The 20,463-nt window shown below is 47.4% G+C and overlaps 1 protein-coding gene across 1 annotated transcript in view; it reads left to right on the plus strand.

Moving 5' to 3' along the window:
* GPC3 (glypican 3) overlaps positions 1-20,463 on the plus strand; it is a 141,268-nt gene that overhangs the window by 42,164 nt on the left and 78,641 nt on the right. The gene's annotated exons all lie outside the window — the stretch shown is intronic.

Genomic DNA, 20,463 nt, shown 5'->3' on the forward strand with positions numbered 1-20,463 from the left:
TTCCTCCCCTTATTTTTTGCATCACAGAGCTGTCTACATTGGGCTTGCTTGAATAGCAACTACTGGGAAGTGAGATTCTGCCCCACTCATCATGAGGTTAGAATAGAATATTTGTCTAAAAGTTGTTGCTTATTCTTTGCTTCACAGCTTTTCTGCTGTGCTGCTCGGTGGTTATAGGGCTGTGCTGGCCCAAAATCACAGCTCCCCTTTTAAAAGTGCTTCATTTCAGTAAGATAAGAGGGAGAAAGCTTTGCAAACCAGCGTGTGCATTGTCTGTCGTGGAAGTGTTAGTAAAAATAGATGCAAGAGACAAAAATTAGAGGAGGGAAATGATAAAATGCCCCTTTGCCCCCTTTTTTTTCTGAGTGAAATTAAAATATTCTGTTCCTGCAGATGGCTGGCTGGGCTGGAATGCCCCATATGTGCTTTCCTGTGTGTGTGCAATTACACATTTCATCTTGATAAGTTTGCATTTCTGCAGCCGGCTGTTTGTCAGTCAACAACTTCAGCCCCCCCTCCCAAAGAACCAGGGTTGTTCATCCTTCGTAATATTTGAGGTCCCCTTTCTTCCCAGCTGAATGACAGACATTAGCATGTTCCCCCAGAGGGTGGTTTTGGGTGTTTGTACACAGCAAAGAGCAGATGATGAGGTCTGGGCAATCACAGCTAGTCTGTTCATTGTTAAGCTCAGTAAGAACAAACGTCTCTGAATCTGGTAGTGGAGAGCACAGGGGCAAAGCTGACAGCCAGACTTCTGCTTTAGCCCTAAATCCTTTGGTTCCTAATTGGAGAGCAAATCTAAGTGTGGAAATACCTTGGAGAGGATCCGTCAGTGGGAATGTACAGGTAGCTGTGTAGCTGTAATAAACATGGGGTTTATTGGACTGAATGAGTTGTGCTCCTATTTTGTGCATATTTTTAATGAAGAAAGCATGTTTTCTTTCTGCATAACTTTTCTCTGTGGCTGTCTGGGACAGCTATTTTTCCTTGCATCACTTGCCTGTCAGTATCAGAGCTGAATCCTGGGGGTCTGTTGAAAGGAGCCCTATAAAGGGCAAAGTGGGGGTTTGGGCTGAATTACAATTCCTGTTGCTTCTACTGTGGCAGATCTGGGTGACTAACCATCCAGCAAACCCATCTGCTTAGGATTCAGAGGAACTGTAGGAAAATCAGGAAAATGCCTGCTCTGTCAGAATTCTAGCATTAGAGCACTCAGTGGGAATGGTTCTGGTCCATCAGCTGCAAAAATGATCTCCATAAGTAAATACCACCTCTCTGCACTCAGTATCTGTTTCACTCCTCATGCATGTGCCTGAACTAAGAGTCGTGCTGTTAAACCAGCAGTGAGCAGAGTGGTGTGTGGGGAAAGGAGTCAAGGCTGTTGATGTCTTGTTCTGCAAAGGGAAGAATGTCCCCTCTCCCCAGGCACAGCTGGGTGGGCTTAGCAGAGCGTGGGCTCCTCGCTTTGCTGGGCCCTTTGGGTCCAGTTGTTAGTTGGGACTACAAGGCAGAAATTAATAACCCTCATCTAAAAGTTCCTGATGCCCCTCCTGAAGGTGTCCCAGGGCTGGGGACAGAGTGTGGGTACAGCTGGGGGACAGAAGTGCTGCAGAGCACGTCTTCTTGTGACCTTCAGAGAGGAAGGACTGCAGGACTTTTAATTCAGGATTGTTAATTCAGTTTCTTCAGTATCTCCTTGGGCATCTTCCAAGACATAGAGTTCAGAAATGGTTCTTTTGCAAAATGAAAAAGATATTGCCCCACTGAGAACAGTAACTTGCTAATGACTGCTGGCTTGCTGCTTTGATCCCACTCTGCTCAGCCCCTGGGGTGCTCTTGAGCAGCCTCTGGGCTGCTCTGATCTTCTGCCCCATTCCTGTTGTCCTCCTACCAGCTGCAGGATGGAGGGCAGCCCCTGCCCCTCCAGCTGGGTTGCCCTGCAGCAGTTCAGTGCTGGACAGGGAGCTATTAGCTTATCTGCTCAGAGGTCCCTTTTGCAGCCAGAAGGGTATTAAAGACCTCTCTGTACCACACTGCTGGCTGCCATTCCATCCATGAGCTCTTTGTGGAGAGATGAGGAAGAGATCCCTGCCGAGGCAAGTTTCCAGCATTTCTCTTAGCAGCTTATGAGCCCTGGGCATTTCTTTTTGGAGATGTGATAAAATCACCCTGGTGTCCCTCCTGCAAGACTGCAAAACATTCATTTCTGAAGGCAAAAAGGGTGGTTGGTTGTGTCTGCTTCAGGGTTTTTTTGTGCTGCTGGTTGGACTCTGTGCCCTCAGAGACCCTTTCCAACCATGACAATTCTGTGCCTTTCAAAACTCATCTGGACACCATCCTGTGTGATCACCTGCAGGTGATTGTGCTCTAGCAGGGCGGCTGGAGTAGATGTTCTCCAGAGGTCCCTTCCAACCTCTCCCATTCTGTGATTCTGAAAGCAAGGTGTACCCCACGTCCCAGGAAAGAGCCATCTGTCCTCACCCTCAATTCCTGCCAGAACATCTGACCAACAGAGCACTGGTGCAGCCACAGCATTTGCCACAGGTCGCTGCTCCTGCCACATCCATGGGATAGGTTTTGCCATTTTCCAGGGAGGGATTTTACTGGAGGGTTTGGGTTTTTTTTTGACAGGGGAGTAATTGTCCCCTTTGTTTCTGTTGCTGCTCTGCAGACTGGGAATAGCCAGGAACTTCTGAACGTTCAAATGGCTTTCAAACACAATATTTCTAAATGTCAAGTTAATGTGCCCTGGGAACAATGAGCTTCAAGGACCTGGTGTGAACATCAAATTGCATCTCGTGCCACAAGGACTTGTGGGATTCTCTGAGGCAAACACCGTGGGAAGCCTCAGAGTTTATTTCATTTTTTCCAATCCTTCTTCTGAAAGTAAAGTTTTATTTGTCTCTTGCCTGTCCTCGCCACAAATGCAGAGCAGACCTGTCTGAGGTGGCGGATTAAAAATGAAACCCTCATGAATGAGAAATGGAGCCTGCATTTTTTATGATGGAGGAGAAAGTAAACCCATTTTAAAATGTACATATTTAAAAAAAAAATGTAAATCACTAAGTAGGTGGGATATAGCTATCAATAAATATTTATTCCAAAGAAGTAATCTCTCAGCAGAATTGGAAATGGCCTTGTCCTTTTCCATGATTGAAAATCAGTGTTTGTTTTTCAGAGTGATAGGAATGTTTTCCAGTTACTTTTTTGGAATGTGGCCACTGCCAAATGAAAAGCTTCACCACTGCATTTATTTATTTGTTTTCTAGAGTATTTGCACTAAAAGGACACTCAGATTTATAAGATGAATTGTAATGATCTTGAAATGAGGAGGAGGAAAACCCCCAGTGTTAGCCCAGATGCTAAGAACTTTATAGGGAAATTGATCTCTGTAAGAAGTTGGAAATGGGGACCTGTGATCCCTGGTGGGGCAGAGAACTTAGGGAAGTGGCTCATCCCTGGATTTCTGGGGTTCCCCTTCTGGGGAAGGAAGTTGGTGCTTGCTGAAGCCAGTCCCCATTTCCCATCTTTCTTTGGAAAATGTCAGTGTGGGACGCAGCGACATGTGGAACAGGACAAGGAGCAGAGTGGTGATGGCCATGCTGAGCTGTGGAATCCTGGGCTTGCCCTGTCCTGCTGTGCTTGGGTGGGGATTCCCTGCAGTGGGAGCACCAGGTCTGTCGTGCCCCAGTGCAGCAGCTGTCAGCACAGCCAGTGGTCTGTCCCCCAGCCCTCGCTGGGGGTCCTGGCCCTGTCACCCACATCCCCCAGGACTGGTCACTGCTGGACTCCATGGCCAGGACCTGGTCCTGTCTCCCTGCAGTGGTCAGTGCTGTGAGCAAGCTCACAACACCCACAAGTCTGCACCAGCTTAATTTTATGGGAATAATCAGCCAGAGTAACTCCATTTCCATCCAACTTGCCTTCTTAAGAACGTGCTGTGCTGCTAAGGGCGTGTGTGCACACCTGGGTTGGATGGTGCTTTTGCAGCAGCTGCTCTGGATGCATTTTAAAGCAAAGAGGGATGTGTGCACATCAAGGTCATATAAATTAATAATTATCTAAGTGTTTTTGCTCTTTCTGCCTTCAGAAAAGAAGTGAGAAAAGTTTAAACTGCCTTTTTATGATTGTTTTTAAATCTCCCCAGCTAGATTTTAGGGAAGACCTCAGTAGTTTTGCCTGCAGCCTCAGGCCAGTCTGTCCTTTGTCAGCCCTTTCACTGTCTCTCTGCCTGAACTTGAGCTAACACATGAATTTTCATCTTGGAAATGTGTTTGGGTTTGTAATTCCTGCAGTGCAAATAGATTAATCATGAGCCACGCAGAACTTGTAATTATCGAAACTTGGAGTACAGAAGAGGAATAAATCATGACAGCCCTGCTTTCCAGCTGCCAATTAAGAATGAGAATTGAAGCTGTGTCAGTTTGGAGGGTTTAGGCTGGGAAGTTTCTGTTCCTGTGTCTTGTAGAAGAGTTAATGAAGAAAGAGCTCGTTCATAACTTCTCATTAAGCGACAACTGAATTTATGAAATGTTGGCACTACTGGAATAGTTAGGAGTCTTCTGTTATTGATGGCTTAGACCTTAAAAGTGAGACACATTATCTTAAAGAGCCCAAATCCCAAAGCCTGTGCTTCCTGCAGTGCTGGAAGTGTGCCTGAGGAGCTGGTGCCTGCCTGGCTGGGAGCACCTCCTCCACGGGTTCTGCTGCTGCCAGCCTGGACAGGTGGTCCCTTAGGGCATGGGGGGTCAGGCTGGTTGGTGCAGAGCCAGGGGCAGGAACTCAACAAGAACATTTTCTGCACTCCCTCCTGTTGGGTCACCTTGGGGTGATGCCTGTGGGGGAGTCTGGGACAAGTCTCTGTGGGACATTTCACTGTGGATGTCTCCATGTCAGGACAGCCCTCTGCGGGGACAACTCTCTGGGAATCAGCAGATGAGGAGTGGCACAGCCCTGTGTCATCTGCTGCTCCATGGAGAGGTGTCCAGCAGAGAGCTGTCCTGGCAGCAAGTTGGCTTTGGTGGTGAGTTATCCCACAGAGTTGTCCCTTCCTGGCCTGTGGGGAGGTGCATTATCTGTTGAGGGCTGGGGGGGTGGCCCTGAGTGCCATCATCACTGTCCCTAGGCCATCCCAGAAGGGTTAGACCTGAAGAGAAGAGCTAGGAGGAAAACTCAAGGGTTATTTGCTGCTTTTTGTGCCCCATCCTTTTATTTGCATTGGTGGTGCTTCCCAGGCTAGGGAGCCTGCCCCAGCACCCTGCTGCACCTGGGCACCACTGAAGCTGTGGCTGTGGAGCAAATGTCAGCAACCACAGCTGTTGGTGACTTTGTTAGTGCAGACCAGTGTCCCTGGCCTCGTGGCAGGGGAGCTGGTCTTGCTCTAGGGAGCCTCAGCCTGCAGGCACCAGGGGCTGGCAAGGCAGCACGGTGAGATGGAGCAGCCTCAGGTTCTCCATCATGATTCCCAGGGATGGTGGGGATGTTAGGCAACCTTGTCAACCCGTTGTAATGTTCAAGCATTTTGAGAACGTTCCCCTCAGCTTTAATGTTACGTCTCCCTGCCTGTGCACCTCAGTAATTGAAAGGGATATCGGGCAAATTTGATCTGTCTGGCTTTGACTTATGCTGTCCTTATCTTGGCCTTCGTGTCATTAAGAAAAAAAATTGGTATTGATCTGAGAGTCTCCCACTACATTGTGCTGCAATTTTTCTTCCTTGCTAGTGGAATATCAATCGATAGAAGGCAGCTGCTTGTGACACGGGCCAGATCTGGTGCTGTCATTTCTCTATTGTAAATGCAACGGTAGCTGATCAAATCAGTGCGTCTGCTGCTCCAAACCTGACATGATTGAATTGTCAATAAAAAAGATTTTACAGTAAGGGAAGGGCTGGGGGTGTAAATGCCTGGAAGGCTCACAAAGTTTGGTACAAAATGAGGCACTAAGCTCGGCTGTTATTATGTCATTCCAACAGCTGAAATATTTGGATACAAGGGAGGTTCTCCTCCCCCTCTACTCTGCCCTCATGAGACCACATCTGGAGTGTTGTGTCCAGTCCTGGGCTCACCAGTTCAAGAGGGACAGGGATATACTGGAAAGAGTCCAACGGAGGCTACAGGGATGATGAAGGGACTGGAACATCTGTCATATGAGGAAAGGCTGAGAGACCTGGGGCTGTTCAGTCTTGCGAAAAGAAGACTGAGAGAGGACCTTATTAATGTCTACAAATACCTGAAGGGTGGGGTCAGGAATGGGCCAGTCTCTGTTCAGTGGTGCCTGTGATAGGATGAGGGGAAACGGCACCAAGTGACAACACAGGAGGTTCCACCTCAACATGAGGAGAAACTTCTCCACAGCATTCCCAAGGGATGGATTGGGTGGGCTGGGGGTTCAGGCCAGAGGGTGGGTGCTGGCTAGCAGGGGGGCAAGGGCAGCTCTGCATCCCTGCCATGCCAGATGCCCCGTGCAGCTCCTTAGGGATTATCCCCAGGCTCTGCTAGAGGAAACACCAACCTCTGCCCTTCATTTCTGATCCCCTCTTTTCCTGCTTGGTTCTTACTCTTGGACCCTGCTGATGGCTGGTAGCGTTTTAAGGATGCACTAACTCAATCACTTGTGATTGACCATGCTCTTAATCTCTTTACTGTGTTGCACCAATTTAACTAAATCCTAAATCCATTAGGTGCTCTCAGATTGCTTTACAAGAGTCCAGAGGAGGTGTTTGCAATAAATCCAGCCTAATTCTCTCTGCAGACAGGGTTTTAAACTTTCAGACCCGGGCTGGAATGTTGCAGGAGTAGGTTTGCACAGAAATGTGAGGGCTGGGGAGCAATTTAGTACCTGCAAGTTTGCCTTTTTCCTGCTACCTACTTGATGTTAATGTTTAGTCCACTTTCTCCATGGAGAGAAAACCTTTGAGAGCAGATGCATGTGCTAAGGAATGAGCTGTGGGGACTCCCAGTCCCCTTTCACAAAAAGCAGTGCAGAACAGAAGTGATGCTCGGTGTGCTTGCATGGTTTAAAAAAAACACCAACACGCAAATAAACTTGCAAGTAATTTCAGTCTTCACCATCCACCCTCTTAGGCAGCATAAGCACAAAGAAAACCCTCAAATGAAGTCCTCTGGTGAAACAAGCTTTTCCCTGGCTGGTGGTGGCTCTGAGGTCTCTGGGTGCTGCAGGAGCCCCAGGGCAAGGCTTCTTCTCCAGGCTGCAGGGAGATGCAGGTGTTGGGGATGTGCTCCCCATCCCACAGAATCCATCATTTTGGTTGGAAAGACCTTTAAGATCATGGAGTCCAACCATAATCTCACTCTACCAACCATTAACCTAACTCTACCCAATCCAATGCTTAAACCATGCTTCTAAGCACCACATCTATGAGTCTCTTACTCATCTCCAGGGATGGAAACTCAACCACCTCCCTGGGCAGCCTGTTCGAGTGCTTAATTACCCTTCCAGTGAAGACACTTTTTCTGGTATCTGTCTGTTTACCTACCTAATACCCTGGCTGAGACCACTTTGCAGGTGGGTTAGGGTGGCTGCTGCCCTCACCTCCACCCCCCACCAGGACTTTTGCCTGGCTGGTCTAAGCCAGACCCTTTTTGCCTCCTACCAACACTGAATCATAGAATCATAGAATCATAGTGGTTGGAAGGGACCTCGAAAGATCATCTAGTCCAACCCCAACACTGGAGAACTGTGTGCAACTAAACCCACCTCAAGGTGCCTTTAGAAACGACCACCCTCTACAGTGGGTGTCACTGACCCCTCTCTTCATGAAAGAGGTTATTTGTTTAGTTTTGATGTGCAAAAGTGAGTTGCTATCTTCTATATTCCATGTGAGGAATTCCTGGGCTTGTTCTGCTCTGTCTCCCTGCTTGGGGTGTTTTCTTGGGAATGACAAGGTAGTGTAGCAGGTTGGTGCTGTGGAGTCTGCACACGTGAGGGATTTTCAGCTTTAACTTCAGATTTGACAGCAGAAAAGGTGAAGTAGCAAAGCTCAGAGAGAAACCCTTAACATTTCCTCCAATTCTTTTTTTTTTTTACCCCCTTTTTAATCTGCTGGTGTTGCTAAATACCAACCTGCCATTGGTAGCTTTCTTTTTTTTCCTTCCTGTCCACGTTTTCATCACTTTCACACCACTTAGGCCAGCAGAAACACTTTCTTTAGGACAGGAGCTGCAGCTGATAATTAATCCAGGAGCAAAGCAAATTAGCTTTTTCTCCTTCATTTTCCTTTCCTAGCTCTGGAGGTGAACACTGCCATTTGGCTGTCGGGGAGGGTGGGCAGCCCCAGACTTCTCGGGGGCTGTGTCCTCCTGGCTCCAGCCCTGCTCAGCCTGCAGGGAAAATGCTTCCAAATTTTCAGTGCTGCATCTGGGAGGAATCATTTGTGGTTTGGGGCTATTTGAAATCCCATCTTTTGCTTCTTCTTAGATCCGGGGGATAAATGGCCTGTTCACCTAGGAAATGGGGAAGGGTAAGAGCCCTGTGTTTTAAAACTGGTTGGTTTTGTTAATACAGAAGGGTAAAGGCTGGGACTCCCCCAAATCCTGGTGGGGCTACCCTGATGTTCTGGAAAGAAAAGGGGAGAAAAAGAAGTCTGAGGATTTTGTGGCACTTCCTCATATGCTGCAATGTCTTTGGGAGACTTTTGGTACGTTTTTGTTTTATTGGGGAAATAAAGATTAGGATGAAACATGAGGGTCTTCATAGGCAAGCTGAAATTTGCAAGATGTTTTTCTGTCCCATTGGAGTGGGAGTGTGTGGTTTGCAGTTCCCAGAACCTCCAGGCATTACAACATCATGATTAAAGCCCGAAGAACAATGTGATGGGCATTAAAACTGGTTCAGTTTGAAAAATGATACATTGTGAGGTTTTCCTTAATTTGCTTTTGTTGTCTTCCAGCACTACAGGTCACAATTTCAAGCTTGGTTGGTTGTTTTTTTTTTTTCCCCACAGCAGCAAGGGTTGGATTGTTTTGATTTTTAATTGTAAACTGAGGCCTTGATGTAATCCTCTCCGTCCAAACTGGAGCTTCAGGAAAACAACAGATTGTGCAAGATAGGAAAGCAATTCCAGCAGCTGGGAATAGATTCAGCCTTTGTCAAAGGTTAAATTTTGCTACAAATATCACTTATTGGAGAGGAGAACAGACCAGTTTGAACCCTGGCTGTGTTTATATACCTGAGGTGACATGGTATGTACACATTCAGCATGCAAAGACCCAGCCTTCTCATTAGAGATGTGTTTAGTAGGTATCTCTGAGCTTCCTGGGGAGAACTGGCCATCTATAAAAACTGGACAATAATTTACATTGTACTTGACGATGAGAAATCAGAAACCCAGCAGCTGCTCTGGGCAGCAGAGCTGCAGATGACACTTCAAGTTATGTTGTTACCCATGTTTTTAGGTTGCAGTCTATTCACCTGGATGGTTAATTCATTAATGTGCAATTACAAAAACCAACAGTGCAGACTTCATGGAGACTGCACGTAACACACAGGGGCTTTGTAGGGTATTAGAGATTCATCTGGGTGCCAGAAACAGAGGGGATCTTTGATTTGGTTTGTGTCTAAGTGGTCTTTGTTTAACTGATAGCTGCTAACTTTGTTTAACCGATAACACATGTTGTGCTGTTACTGGTCTTGACCTTTTTCCAGTTAAACTGGCTTAAAATGAAAGTGTTTATGGGGAGATTCTGCAGTCCTGGCGTCCATGGGCTCTTTGTCTGGGCTGAGGGTGGGTTCTGGTGTCTGGGGGGAGTTAGCAGAGAGCTGCATCTTTGCAAACTTAAGTGTCTTGTTGCTGCAGGCAGCTCTTAACGTGCTCCCAGCACAGCCATGCTGGGCAGGAACTGCCTGTTCCATCACGAGCTTTGGTGTCACTGGGCTTTTATTGCAGTTTCGCTTTTTTGGGGCATGGGAAGTGCCATCAAATTGGTAACAGAAAGAGGAGGGAGGTTTGCAGTGCAACCCCAGGCTCAGCAGTAGCAGTGCAGGCTCTTGCTGGGTGTAGGGGACAAAAGAGTCCTCTGGGCCTGACTCTGTGCTTTGCAGGGAGGCTGGACCCGTGTCTTTGTGGAGCTGCTTGGAGCTGCTGCCTCTGGAAGTCAGGAGGAGCATCTCCAAAGTCCGTCACGGCGAATGGATCGTGTCTGGGGGAGGTGGCAGCAGCAGAGCAGCTCCATCCCATCTGCTCCCTGGCAGCACTTCCACTCTGCCTTTGCCTTGGCCTGCTGAGCGTGCAGAGCAGCCCCTCGCTGTGCCCCTCAGGCTCTCAGGTTTGGTCACTTGCTCTCCCTCTCTCTCCCTGCAAATAAAGGGAATCTGAAGTGTTTTGTAATGGAAAAGCACGTGGGGAGGGCAGCCGTGAGCTGCACCGTGGTCATCAGCAAGGGTATTCTCCTGAAAGGCTCTTGTAGGGGATGTCTTAGAGCATCTTTGCTCCTTCGCTGGCCCCAGCTCTTCCCCCTGCATGCAAAGGTCCCTCTGTCAGCTGATGGAGCAAGGGTGCAGGTGTCACCAAAGGGAGATCAGGGCATCTGTAGGTGAAGGGGTGTCCCATCAGCTGGGACAAAACTGCCCTGCTGCTTTGGCCTTTATCTCCCAGCTCAGGGGAGGCTGTTCTGGGGCACCTTCAGGAAGGTCCTTGGGCAAAAGAACTTCCAAGGTCCTTAGGTCTTGTAAGAAAAGCTGAAAACTGAAGCAAGGACATATGTAGGAGAATGCTATTTGCTTAATTCAGAAGAATATATTTTGATATAAAGATGGGATACTGTCAGTAAAGAGGATGCTCACCATTCCTCATCCATATTGAGAGCCAAGTTTTTCCTCGTGCTAGACACAGCACACAGGTCTCCCCTTCTCTCTTTCCAAGGCTCTTCTCCATGCCATGGTGCTGCATGCTGCTCCAACATGGCTATGACTCTAGTGAGGGAGGTCTGAACCCTGTTCTGAGATGTCTTCTACCCCATAGGTCAGATCAAAATACCAAGGTTGTGTTGACTTCCAGAGAGACACTGGGAATGTGGGCATAAGTCTGGGCTGCCAAAGCTTAATTCCTTTTTTGCTCTCCATCCCTTTAATGTAGCTGGTCTGGGAGGCTGTGGCAGAGCTGTGGTGGGTACTGCCAGGCCATGAGTTCTCCTTCACCAGTGCCACCAGAGGACAAACAACAAATGATCTATTCAGATAGTGGAGCAGGGGCTGGGTCTTCTTGCCCTCTCTAGAGGCTGTAAAAACTCCTATAACTCTCTTATCAAGAAGGATCCACCTCTGATATGCCTCAGCCAGTCAGTGAAGTTCAGACTTCACAGGAAATGAATGTTTTTATTCTTGACAAGAAGTCAGTGAAGAAGAGCTTTTCAAGGGAAAACATTCTTCCTGGCAGGAACAGTGGTGGGCTTGGGGCAGGGAAGGGGGCTGCCTTTGGACCAGCAATCTCTGTATTTGGACCTGAGCTCTTTCCCCCCTGATTTTTCTCAGTGGATGCAAAAATCCCTCAGGTGATGATTCTCAAAGCAGCTGAATAATTGTACAGACATTGTTGTAACCTCTCAAATATGTTGGTGCTTCCACTGCAAGAGGAGATTATGGAAGGGAGGAGAAGCAATGTGAAGGTTTAGAAAAAAGCTATGCCTTTACTTATTCATCAGAGCATTTCTGCAGGGGGAAGCACAGAAACACATACTGAAAGACTCTAACACACTCAATACCTGGGTTGGAGCCCTTTTTAGACAGGCCACGGTGCAGTACCTCTTTGAAATGACCCTCCTGGGCTCTGCTTCCTCTCTCCAGCAATAAACTAATTCTGAGGACTAATGGTAAAATTCTGCAAGGCATGAATTCCCAACTTACATAGATTTACAGTAAGTTAATAGATTTTCCAGCATATCTGTTGCAACCTATTTGTTGTGAAAGATTGTCAGGTGATAGGGTTTATAATCCTCTCTGACCTGTGTTTTTCATACCTAGGAGAGGTTCCATAATAAACCCAATATTGACTGCAAGGAAATGCCTTGTGTGGAAGTGTCCAGAAGGGAGGTGTCTCTGGGTGGTAACTTTCCTTTGGAAAAAATTATTTTGGAGTGAAGAGAAGTTAATACTTAGCAAATGCCACCAAGAGGGTCATGTACTTACACGCTGAGAGTTGAAGAACAGATGAGTTGGAACATTGTAATGATGAAGATGAATCTTGAACTTCTCTAGATAATATATTCTGTGTTGGTTCCCACACACAGCCTTAGAAATACGGGGTCTTATTTTTGAGGATGACACTGAAAGAAGCTGTCAGAGAAAGTGTTTGCTTTTTCCCCGAGCATATTTGTCCTTGCTCCTTTTGTTAGCATTATTTATAAATCAAAAGTTATATTGATCTGGAGATTATGTGTTAAACCATGTCTGAGCAGTGGTTGTTCTACTACTGAGAAAACCAGCTGCCATAAAACTTTTGGTAAATGTATCGACTGATGCTCTCTGTGTTGCTCTGCAGAAAAGGAACAAGCTGAATTTTAATTTACGGGGAACGCGGCCGAACACGTGGCCCTGTTCAGCAAGGGGTTTCAGTCTGTGAGGAACTTTCAGGAGATGAATAGTGCCATTACTTTGCAGAGGATTATTCATGTTCTTGAAGGAAAGCCCATCTGGGGTGGGTAGTGGAGCCTCCGATCGATTCCTGGCAGGAGTGGCTGTGAGGTTTGCTCTTGAAAGTCAAATTATCATCCTGTGCTCCCATTACAGCAGCTGCCTCACTCTCACAGGAGGGAGAAAGGAGGCACTAAACCATCTTCCTTTTAAAAAAAGTGTTAATCAAAACGGGGCTTTGAGCCAGGACAAGAGGGAAGCAGGAACCATGAGTGATGCTGGGGATGGCCCAGCCAGGGGCCAAACTGGTGCCGCCGGGACGTGACGTTTCACATTCTGCTTCTTCCTTGGGCAGGGACCTTCCCATGGAACTACTTAAAAACCAAAATCAAACCAACCCAAAAACCTCCACCAAACTGCCCTCCCCCCAAAACAAAAAATACCCCAAACAGCTAACAAAACAGGCAGGCTTTTTGAGGACTCTGCTGAAGATACCACAGAGGAAAGGAGTCCAGTTTTTGGAAAGTCCAAAGTCTAAAAACTGTGGCCTTGGATAGGTCTCTCTTCTATGGGTGAAGACAGTGTCTGAGGTCCATGTGCCTGGGCTGTCCTGATCCCTGGTGCAGTGGTGCTGGTGCGGTGTCCTGTGTGTCCCTGTGGCATCTCAGATGGGACAGGGGTTGTGTCTCCTGCTCTGTGTTCCAGCAAGATGCTGCTGAATTATTCTGCAGGCACCCAGTGAGCTGGATGCTGCCAGGAAGGGCTGATTGCACTTGTGCTGCTGAGATGATCTATGGTCTTATTTCCATTTTGGAAGCCCTTGCCTTTCTCTGAGGTGTCTTGAGATAAAATCAGCTTAAAAATCACTAAATTGCTTTTGAGAGCCTGGGCACTGTTCTGTGTCTTGGAAACAGCTGCTCCTCAGGGGAAGATAGTTGCAGTGATGTTGGTTGCTGTATGTTACTGAGCCTTTCCCGAGTTCTGCCAGCACAGATAGGAAGCTGAAATCCCAAATAAAGAAGCTGGAGTGACTTTAAAATGGTCAACAAGTGCCTTTAAATAAGCACAAGTCCTTAGTGTTACTATAGGGATCAAGAACTGATCTTCTACCATTTGCTTTTCATCAGACAGTTGAGATAACTTTAAAGAGAATTCGGCCAAGGGAGATTATAAAAGAAGGAATTTGCTTCTTAAATAAATAGTCTGCTCTCCATTGTTAGAGACTTAACAGGCTGATAAAAGCCCTCGGGAATGAAAGGGAGCCTGGAAAACTACTTTCAGATCTGCCTTGCTCTAAAGTTACTGAGACCAATCCACTTCCAAAGACTTATTTTTTTGATTTTTAAATACAAGCTCAACTTGACCTAGTGGCTTGTTTTATCTACATTTATTCTGTTGAATAAAGGAATTTGCTAGGCATGCATTTTTTTTTTCTGAAATTGCTTGTAACTTTTAGTTTAAAAGAAATGGAGGAACTACACATAGTGATGTCCTGGGCTTTAGGAATGTTTGGCTTGTAAATTTGGGAGGGACTGTAGGTAATCACTTGCCCTCTGCTTGAAATGTGGCTTGTCATTGAGGCGTGCTTTTTGGGATATCTTTACAAGCCCATTACGTGGAGGTTTGACCTTTTAATTAGTAAAACATGATTGGGGGGCTGGGGGCAGGGTCTGACCAAGTGCTTGGTTTCCTTGTCTCTCTGTTTTAGGAGTGCACTCAGCATTTAAAAATAAAAGCAAACCAACCCCAGATATGGCTTTGCAGTGGTAACATGCCTGGGTCTGGGATATCTCTGCTGGCTCAGAGTAAGAGCTATAGATGGAGACTGGCATCACCACAGCAATTGGAGAGGGAAGAGGGAACAGAAGTGCTGAGTGTAAATATTTGGGCTAGAAGGTTCCCCAGTGATGTGACACTAGTTCTGGGCATGTCCTTGATAATAATTACAACAAAGGCCTGGTAGTGCTCTTTTCAGGCATCTCTTTTTCTGTTCTGTGGGATTGGTTTAATTAACTTGTCCTCTTTAGAGGGAGAAGGGAAAATATGGAATACTTGGAGCGTAGATGTTTCTGCATGTGGCTGCAAGTGAGCTCCTCACCACTGACAGCAAGCCCCGCCAGCCCCTGCTGCCTTCCCACCAGGCTGGCTTGGGGTGAGACCACCCTGACCCCAGCGGTCCCTGCTCTGTGGAGCAGCAGTTTGTTCCCCGCTCTCTCTCTCTTGCAAACTCCCAGCTGTCTTGGAGAGCACTGGATGAGGATAAACCCACCATTTCCTTTGCAGTAAATCACCTCTGCAGGAGCAACGTTCACCCCACAGCAGCGGTGGGAGCTGTCTGATGCACTCCAAGGTGCTCTCTTCCCTCCATCCTTGGGCATTCCTGCATTTGAGCTCTGCCATGCCTCTTCCCAGTAGCCCTACTGCATCCCTTTGCTGGTGCCCAGTGATGGAGAGGAGCCTGGACACCTGAACCCTCAAACCCTCACGTGGGCTTCAGCACGAGGGTGGGGACCTGGTGTGCATGGGGAGAGTTTTATCTTTCTTTGGTCTTACAGGTCAGCAGCACAACTGAGCCACCTTTTGCTGCAGAAGGCTCTTACATCCTTCTCTCTCTCTCTGCTCTTCCTACTTGGGCTCCCAGGGCCCAGTTTGAGCCTTCTTCTCTGGGCCCTTATTCCTTCCATTCCCCTTGGTTTTGATAAAGAACCATGTTCATCCACCACTCGTGCCAGCCCTGACTGTTTGCATTTTTAACGTTGTCTTTATTAAATTTTCAGGAATCTCTTAAGCATTCAGACATCTGTCATGGCACAAAGCAGAATATTTCTTGGTGCTCAGGAAAACAAATTGCACAATAGACGTGCAACCCATCACTAATCAAAAGAGACACAGCCACGTGTTCAAGCATGAAGCCCCTGAAGAGATTTCACTGCAGAGTAATTTTTGGAGAGGTATTTGCTGTGAGATTTATTTATTTGAAGATCTCGCTTAGTGTGGGCTTCCTGCATGGAAGTGGGTGCTCCTCAGGTTCTCCAGGGATCTTCCAAGGCATTCCTGTGCCCCTCAAAAGAAAAACTGCTTTCCAGTGCTCCCCTCCAGCAACCCTAACCCTGGTTTTGCTGTGGTGAGATGAGGATGCCTGCTCAGGATAGGGAGCACTGCACTCAGCTCCCTCCAGGCAGGGTCTGATCCAGGCATGGACCACCAGAAGAGGCTGCTTGAAGGCTGGAAGCTGTGGACACCAGCATTTCTTGTCTCCTTGCTTCTGGGTGTTGGTGGGCTCTGCTGTCTGCGTTAACTAAATTTTTGTGCATGGGATATAAATAATAAATGTGTGAACCACAGTGTGACTAATTGCCCAACAGTCACACTGCTACCTAAAATATAACAGGAGAGCATTTTGGGGCATTTTGAGTGGGTGTAATGAGATGCTACCATACAGTATTTTTATTAGAAACTTCAGGGAGTGTCTTTGAAAATGCCAGGGCACTAGATAAGCTGAACAATTAAAAGTAAATGGCTTTAGAGCTTGGAGTTTTGATAGGCACAGATAATTAGGAGAAGATGCTTTTCTGACAAGACCATAAAGATTTGGCTTTGGAGGGTGAGCAGCACTGGCCTGGGAGACTTCAAACCTGGCTCCCGTGGGAGCAAGGGTGGTGGGCAGGGAGCTGGAGGAAGCCCCCCTCTCATTTAAAGGCTGGACAGAGACCTTTCCTCTCTTGATCTGGTGGTGGTGGAGCCAAGGTAGGAAGTGCAGACACTGGTGGCTTAAAATTCGGAACAGAGAATAACTGAATCATTCTTATTTTTATTACTAATGCATTGAAGCTAATCTCATAAGCTCAGGAGCTCAAGTCCATAATTTTTTTAGTGACAATACTGTAAAAGTAATTCAAAAGTCTGTGTCATAGTTGGGGAAAAAGAACAAAAACCAAGAAGAATTTCTTAAGCTCTAAACCCAAATGTGCTTGGAGAAACAAACCCTGTAAGAGCAGCAGTGGCACCATCTGATGGGTTTTATAATGTCACAGACAAAAGTAATTATGCTGCTTAGAAGAGCTTTTGTCTCCAGATAATGTTGTTAAAAACTTGCAGTGTAGTGTAAATCATAACAGAACAAATCTGGAGTCTGCTCTTGTTGCTGCCAGGGGAAAAGCTCTTGGGTTTTGTTTCCTTTCTGCTCGATATATGGCAAACCCTTTCCAAGTTTGTAAATAAATATTACCTGCTGTTTGAGAAATGACACGCGGCTCATCTCGGCAGTAGTGCCTGTGGCAGCCAGGCCCTTACTGCAAACAGTTGTTTCTCCCTTGGTGAGCTCTTTTGTGCGTCTTTTAGGAGCACAGGCTGTTGCAATGAGTCTGAAGTTGTCTGATTCATTGGAGATATTAAAGAGATATTTCCTTTAGAGCTCACTCAGACGTGAAGGCCTATGGCTCCTGCCCCTCGGGGCTGTGCCAACTGGTGCCCTTGCTGCCCTGGAGCTCTCACACCAACAGAAGAGATTTACTGAAGGAGAAGGGGCACATTCGCACCCAAAAAGTGTTCAAAGTGTGTTTTTGTACGCAGAGCAGGACAGGGATGGGTGTGTGGGGCGGCAGCCTTCAGCCCAGGGCGCTTCCAGGCAGCAGCGTCCCGGGCAAGGCGCGCTGAAGCACAACCTGCCGGGAGAGGCACCCAGCTGGATGCCAGGGACCCGTGCTGAGCTCCAGGGAGGTTTCTGCTGAACAAAACCCAGTTTCTTCTGTGTTTTACAGTTCGGAGGAGTCCTGCGAGGTTTGGGCTCTCGCCTGCAGGAGGATGCTCGGTGGGAATGGCTCACTGCGTCACGGAGTCTCTAAAATGAAGCCTTCGTGCCCCAGCCTGGGCTGGAGCCTCCTGCAGCCGGGGGGAGCCTCCTGCAGCCGGGGGGAGCCGGTGGGCTCCTCCGGAGCTCCTCCGGGCCGGCATCAGCCCCTCTGAAGTAGCTGCAGCGTTTCCACCGAGCACCAGACTCTTATTATCTAAACCGAGGACACAGCGATTCCCTTCTCCTGCCAGCACTCCCTGCTCAGGGCGCTGTTATGCTCGTTTACAATTTATTTTCTTCTCCCTAATTGCCCGTTTGCAGCGGCCGCGCAGCTCTCCCTGGGGTGTGTTTTGGGGAGCTTTTGCACTGTGAAAGCTGCTGAGTCCTCTCCTGACCGCTGGAACCAGGCAGGAATTCCTCTCCAGGTGCTTCAGCCAGAGTCCTGCTGGAAAAATAACTAATAGCCCGTACTTCTCAACTGGTGCTTGACAACTGTGGTCTGAAGTAGAGTCTCAGCTTTCACCCACCCTTTGGGAGCCCTGATATACTCGACAGAGGGAGTCACCAGGTGTCTGTGCAGCAGGTACAGTGCTCTGCTGGTGATGTTTCACCTGGCATGCTTCTTCCCATCCATCCCAGGACAGAGCACTGTGGTTCAGTTGCTCCCAGGTTTTGTCCCTGTGCTGACTGCAATGATTTTGGAGTACAATTTGTGTCTGTGTTCAGCACCTTTTTAGGTACTTGCTGATGAAATGTGCTGAAGAGCTACCCAGGTAGGGCTGCCTTTCCAGTGTGGTGGCCCACGGCAGCTCGGGCTGTTGTCTCCCCAAGTCAGACTTGTGGATCAGGGCTCTTCGCATTTCAGTGCATGCAAAAGTGGTTTTTTTAGTGGTGTTTTTTGTTGCTGTTTCTTGTTTTGGTAGGGTTTTGGTTGTGGGCTTTTTTCCTTACTAATCGTATCAGACAATGAGCAGATAAATAACCAGATGACATGATGGGGTTCTGCTGTGTGTGCACAGCTATGGTGATGGAGACAGTGAGATGTGAGCTGGCTCTGCCATGCAGCACCTTTGCCAGCTGGGAGCAAATCTGGTGCTACACTTTATATTTACTCTGTTCAGCTAGAACTTCAAACCAGCCTTAAATTGTGATTATTTTTTTAAGCGTCCTTGAAATAAATAGAAGAAAAGAAGAGATTCAATTGTCCTGCAGCAACAGGAGCTTCAGTAATGCCATGTTGTGAGCAGGGTGGATGCTACCAGCAGCAAATCCAGGCTGCGGGATTTTCTGAGCAAGCAGCAGCCTGTGCTGCTTCTGTAATAAGGTGTCCCTTCTGTTTCCCTGTGAGGATCTCTCGTGGGAGCACATGGGACTGACCCATAAAGTTTCCTCCTCTTTGAAGCGCTCAGAGCCTGACCATGGGTCACTTCTGCTGGCAGCCAGGGCTTTGACATTCTTGCAGCCAGCCCTTTGTGAGGAATATTTCAGAATAAGTAACTATTAAGGAGAGTTGGGTGTGAGAGACTTTGGATGTGTGAGACTCAGGTTTTTTTTTTAATGAAGTTTTATTATTTCTTGCATCTATTCATAGGGCAGCAGGAGGGTTTGTGTGCTTTTATAGTTCCTGTTGTTCTCTCTAATGGATATATGCAAAGGCTTCAAGGCCCATAAAATAGACACTCTTAGCCAGTTATTATGATAAGAATTATGTGCATGTCATGATCTTTAAAGCAGAGGGACTGTGTGTGCATGCTCTTCTGATACACCACTGTTCTCAGTTCCTTTCTGAAGCATTTCTCACCATAGGAGGCTTGCACAGGAGCTTGGAATATTTTTCTAATCAGTAAAGAGTCTCTTGGATCTGCTGGTAACTTGCACAGCACAGAGGAGCAGGAAAAGGAAAGAAGGAGGACTTTTTCTAAGGGAACTAACCGAGAAGAGGTTAAAGGCGAATCGTGAGGCACAGCGTGAAAATCCTGGCATCGTCTGCAGTGCTGTCAAAAAAACACTGGCCCAAAAAAGTGCTTTGTGCTCTTGGAGGAAAAAGCTTTTCTGGTGCTCTTGAGGATAAGGAAGGAAGGAAAAATAATAAAAAAAAGGTTTTATAATCCCACTGCCCTATTTAAAGAGACTTTTTTTGTTTTAAAACTTTTCGTAGGAGCGCAACCAGAATTTGCTGTGCTTGCAGAGTCCCCACGTTTGGCCTGCTCTGTGTGGGATGAGCTGCTGTGCCTGGAGAGCTTTGCAATGGTGTGTTTGGGTGTGGAGATGCCTGCTGTCGAGGGCAGGGAGGCATGGAGAGAGGGGCTCAGTGTCCTTGCTCTGCTGCATCCCTCAGACTGTGGTGTCAGGAAGGATTGGTCTCATCTGGGAACACAGATGGTTGCTCCAGTCCTGGTGAAGGTGTCAGGACCTCTGGCCAAAATGCTCCAGTGGCCCAGCTGGGAGGTGTGCAGACACCAGGTGGGATGGAGACAAAGTTGGCTAAAGTATATTGGTCATTTTTGCTTTGGTCCTGCTCACACCATAGCTTTCTGTGTGCTGGTGTGGGGGCAGCAGGTCCCTGGCCCTGCAGGTGTACCTGCTTAGGGTGCACCTGGGAAGCCCTGGAGATGTGATGGTCCCAAAAGCTCTTGAGTAGCACAAGAGGTTACGTGGGGCAAACAGCAAGGTCTGACAGTGCTTGTGCCAGTGTTGATACTAAACGCCCTGGAGAGGCATCAGGCCATGCTCAGCTGCATCCCAGCCCTAACAAATGGGAAAAAATAACACTGTTTTAAAAATTAAACAGTCGCTTTAATTATTGAACGAGAATAATTTTCATGCAAATTGGGTCTGGATTTGTGTTTCCAGAGTGACATGGTTGAGAGCAGTTACATCACGGGGTGTTGGTGACCTATGAACTGAGAGGCTGTTCATTATTTTTAGCATTTTATGAATATTACCCTGGAGGGTGGGATGCAGGCTGGTAGAGAGAGCTGGCTGAAGGAAAAGACTTTAGTTTGCACTGGTGGCCTCCCCTTCTAATGCTTTAACTTTCAAACTGGGTTCTGTGGAGGGATGTTGCCTTTAGGTACCAAGGTA

This window comes from Apus apus, chromosome 12 (genome assembly GCF_020740795.1).
Source record: "Apus apus isolate bApuApu2 chromosome 12, bApuApu2.pri.cur, whole genome shotgun sequence".
Taxonomy (NCBI): domain Eukaryota; kingdom Metazoa; phylum Chordata; class Aves; order Apodiformes; family Apodidae; genus Apus; species Apus apus.